Below are 4,335 nucleotides of genomic sequence, written 5' to 3' on the forward strand. Positions count from 1 at the left end.
CCCAGAGTGAGTCTGAGTGGGACTCACGACGGTCTGATCGCTGGTAGGGGTCCTCTGTGTTTGCCACCACCACGCTTCCCCCTCTCTCATACATCCCCGAAGGCCCGTTTTAGGACCGTCTTCGCTCCAGGCGGAGCTCCAGGGGTGGCGGGCAAATCTGAATCTGGCCCAGGACGGGCCACCCTCCCTGGGCTGGCCAGGGAGGTCTGAGGGCATGGAGCTTTGGAACCACACCACGTTATTGGACTCTGTCTATTTTTTCCCCCAAACTTTGGCACCAGAGCCGGACCACCACACCATGTGCGCTGGGCTCGTGCCCAGGAAAAGATGCACCCTGCCTGGGGTGCACTTTTCAGAAAACCAGCCTGTCTTTTCCTGGAGGTCTCGTAACTTCCAGAGCTCCAGCGCGGCGTAATCTGGATTTTTACATGCCCACCCAGAGTGACTCTGAGTGGGACTCACGACGGTCTGATCGCTGGTAGGGGGTCCTCTGTGTTTGCCACCACCACGCTTCCCCTCTCTCATACATCCCCGAAGGCCCGTTTTAGGACCGTCTTCGCTCCAGGCGGAGCTCCAGGGGTGGCGGGCGAATCTGAATCTGGCCCAGGACGGGCCACCCTCCCTGGGCTGGCCAGGGAGGTCTGAGGGCATGGAGGTTTGGAGCCACCGCACATTTTTTGTACTCTGTCGTTTTTCGAGATCTGGGCTTCAGAGTCGAGCCCAGGCTCCGTTTCAAGGTGGGCATTGGGCTTCGTTCTTGCCCAGGAGACCCGCACCCTGCCTGGGATGCACTTTTCAGAGAAACCGGGCCGCCTTTTCCTGGAGGTTCTCGTGTTTTTCAGAGCTCCACCACAGCAGAGATTGAATCCTCTTCCCCAGCCAGAGTGCACCCTCTCTGGCTTGGGTGAGTGCCTTGAGTGCCCTGGAGGTCCGAACCAACAGCACGTTTATGGACTTTGTCTATTTTTCCAAATTCGACTCCAGAGTCAAGCCGGCCAAGGGGCTCTCTGAAGGCCCCTCTCTCCCTCCCTCATCCTCTACAAGAGCCCCATGGTCCGTTTTAGGACCGTCTTCGCTCCAGGCGGAGCTCCAGGGGTGGCGGGGGAAATCTGAGTCTGGCCCAGGACGGGCCACCCTCCCTGGGCTGGCCAGGGAGGTCTGAGGGCATGGAGGTTTGGAGCCACCGCACCTTTTTGGACTCTGTCGTTTTTCGAGATCTGGACTTCAGAGTCGAGCCCAGGCTCCGTTTCAAGGTGGGCATCGGGCTTTATTCGTGCCCAGGAGACCCCGCACCCTGCCTGGGATGCACTTTTCAGAGAAATCGGGCCGTCTTTTCCTGGAGGTTTCGCGTTTTTTTTTTTTTTCAGAGCTCCACCACAGCAGAGATTGAATCTGCTTCCCCAGCCAGAGTGCACCCTCTCTGGCTTGGGTGAGTGCCTTGAGTGGCCAGGGCCAACATCACCCACGGGCATCGGGCTTTATTCGTGCCCATGAGACCCGCACCCTGCCTGGGATGCACTTTTCAGAGAAACCGGGCCGTCTTTTCCTGGAGGTTTCGCGTTTTTTTTTTTTCAGAGCTCCACCACAGCAGAGATTGAATCTGTTTCCCCAGCCAGAGTGCACCCTCTCTGGCTTGGGTGAGTGCCTTGAGTGGCCAGGGCCAACATCACCCACGGGCATCGGGCTTTATTCGTGCCCATGAGACCCGCACCCTGCCTGGGATGCACTTTTCAGAGAAACCGGGCCGTCTTTTCCTGGAGGTTTCGCGTTTTTCCAGAGCTCCACCACAGCAGAGATTGAATCTGCTTCCCCAGCCAGAGTGCACCCTCTCTGGCTTGGGTGAGTGCCTTGAGTGGCCAGGGCCAACATCACCCACGGGGCATCGGGCTTTATTCGTGCCCAGGAGACCCGCACCCTGCCTGGGATGCACTTTTCAGAGAAATCGGGCCGTCTTTTCCTGGAGGTTTCGCGTTTTTTCCAGAGCTCCACCACAGCAGAGATTGAATCTGCTTCCCCAGCCAGAGTGCACCCTCTCTGGCTTGGGTGAGTGCCTTGAGTGGCCAGGGCCAACATCACCCACGGGCATCGGGCTTTATTCGTGCCCATGAGACCCGCACCCTGCCTGGGATGCACTTTTCAGAGAAACCGGGCCGTCTTTTCCTGGAGGTTTGGCGTTTTTCCAGAGCTCCACCACAGCAGAGATTGAATCTGCTTCCCCAGCCAGAGTGCACCCTCTCTGGCTTGGGTGAGTGCCTTGAGTGGCCAGGGCCAACATCACCCACGGGGCATCGGGCTTTATTCGTGCCCAGGAGACCCGCACCCTGCCTGGGATGCAGATCGGTTTGTGTGAGTCCTGGTTGTGTGAGCGTTACCCTTCTACATCACCCCCAAGGCCCGTTTTAGGACCGTCTCGGCTCCGGGCGGACAGCCGGGGGGCGGGGGGCGAATCTGCCTCCGGCCCGGGTCGGAGCTCCCTCCCCGGGGCCGTGCGTGGAGACCCGTCGCGCCCGGAGCTCCCGTGCAACCCCACGTTTTGGACTTGGGTTTTGGAGCGAGCGAGCGGGGTCGAACCCCGGGGGCCGAGCCGCCACGGAGTCCCCGAGCCCCGGGGACGAAGCCCCGGGAGCGAGGTCCCTCCGTGGAGGCGCGAGCCCCCAGGGCCCGGCCGCCCGCCCGGGGAGGAGAGCGCACGCTCCCCTACCCCTCAGAACCCACGTGGCTGGTTGCAGCAGACCCTGTGCACCGGAGGTTCCTCCAGGAGCGCGGGGCTGGGTGCTCTAAGCCCAAGTCATACAGGCAACCATGCCTCCCCGGGACTCCCCCTGCGAGCGGCGGCTGTTTGAAGGACGGTAACCCCACCGCACGGGGCTTCAAACGACCGTAGCTCTCCGAAGGCGGCTCCGATCGACGCCAAATTTTTGTCGGCTGGAGAACGGGACGAGACCTTTCGAATGAGACCGCCCCCAGCCCCGTGGGCCCCCGGGGGCCCGAGATACGGGCCCCCAAAGCGCCCCGGAAGCGGAAAAACGCAAATATCTCGCCGAAAACTCGACGTGCCCGGCCGAGGCCGGGCTCATTCGAACCGTCTCGCCGAGCTGAACGCGTCCATATGCGTTTCGTCGTTTTTGGTCGAGTATTCGCGGAGATATCGGCCGAAAACCCTCGGCCGCGCTCTGAAATGGCGCCCGCCGATGACGTCACGATCCCGGGAGAAAATCGCCCGTATCTCCGCGACGCGAAGGCCCAGAGAGCTCAAATTTGGGTGGCGAGGTCCCACGGGGGCCCTCGCTCGAACCAGGGCGGCGGCGGGCCCCGGGGACGCCCCCTACCGGATCGCCGTTCGCCGGGACCCCCGACTTTGAACGGCTATAACTCGGGGACCCGGGCGAGTTGGACCTCGTGGGTGGGCTCTTTCGAAAGGCCCCGTCCGGCACTACGGTCGATTCGAGTTTGGGGAAGATTGGCCCGGGGGTTCGCGAGATATAAGCCAAAAACGCCGCGCCTTTGACCGGGCCTAACTCCCTGACCCCGAGGCCCCCGGGGACGCGGGTGGCCTCTTTGGATAGGGCCCCCCGAGGCCTACGGAAGACCCGAGTTTGAAATTTTTTCGCCCGGCCGTTTTCGAGATATCGGCGAAAAACGGAATCTTCCCGTCCGGTGGGTGGGTGGGTGTGGGTGTGGGTGTCTCCGGGGGGCGGGGGGACTTCCAGGACCCCGGGGGGGCCACCTGGCCGTGCCCGAGGACGGTGCACCTCCCTGGGTGTGCCGTCAGAGCCTCCGGGGCCCCGGAAGTCCCCGCCCACTGCACGTTTTCGGACTTTGAGGGATTTTCGGGCCCCGAATTCGAACGCCCGTAGCTCGGGGACCCGGCGGCCCAGAGACACCGGACTCGGGTCAAGTGTGGCGTCCCGGCGGGCCCCTCGCAAAGAGCCCGCCCCCGAGCTCCGGGGCCCCCGGGTCCCGGAGAAAAGGGGCCCGACGTGTCGGGGGGGCGCCCGGGAAGGAAAGGTCCCAGGGGCCCGGGGCAGGCGGGGTCCGAGAGGGCCCGTGGGGAGCCCCCGACACCCGAAAGGGCGAGCCGCTGGGACCTCCCCTCTCCGAGATACGGGCCGTTTTCTCCGAAAGTCGCCCGCGCGTAACGGGGCCCATCTCGGGACCGGGAGGTCCCAGCGGCTCGCGGCGGCGGGTGCGGGGCCCGCTCTCGGGGACCTTGCTCCTCCCGCCGTCCCGAGCCACGGGGACCTTCCGGTCCCGAGATACGGCCACTTCCTGTCCAGCTTTGACCGGGTGTAACTCGAAAAGTAAGCCGAGTTGGGGCTCCACACTCGGGGGTAT

This window comes from Pimephales promelas, unplaced genomic scaffold, assembly GCF_988280905.1.
Source record: "Pimephales promelas unplaced genomic scaffold, fPimPro1.hap1.1 HAP1_SCAFFOLD_137, whole genome shotgun sequence".
Lineage (NCBI taxonomy): Eukaryota > Metazoa > Chordata > Actinopteri > Cypriniformes > Leuciscidae > Pimephales > Pimephales promelas.